This window comes from Orycteropus afer, unplaced genomic scaffold (assembly GCF_000298275.1).
Source record: "Orycteropus afer afer isolate SDZICR_OR568_19922 unplaced genomic scaffold, OryAfe1.0 scaffold00082, whole genome shotgun sequence".
NCBI lineage: Eukaryota > Metazoa > Chordata > Mammalia > Tubulidentata > Orycteropodidae > Orycteropus > Orycteropus afer.
The window spans coordinates 9192369-9192703 of record NW_006921669.1 but is presented as its reverse complement, the minus strand read 5'-3'; positions in this window follow the sequence as shown (position 1 = coordinate 9192703).

Below are 335 nucleotides of genomic sequence, written 5' to 3'. Positions count from 1 at the left end.
GGGCCTGGGGCGGGAGCCAGGCGGCGATGGAGCCACCGCCTTGCGCGGGTTCGGCACTCCTCGGCCACCACCATTCTTATATTTTGAAGATTCAGTCGGTCTCACACAGGTCTGTTTTTCCGGTGGAAGTAGTAGGCTGACTTTGTAGGGCAGGGTAGCCATATCTGTATCTAATACTCAGAGGTGCATCTTTAAAAGGACAGACTTGGAAGTCTGGTAAGAAACAGCACAGGATTCTTAAGGCAAAAGGTACCGAGATTCGGTTGCATTGGACAATTATAACAAACTGATGGAGGTGAAGTGGGTTTACTAACTGTAAAAAATACTATTCTTCA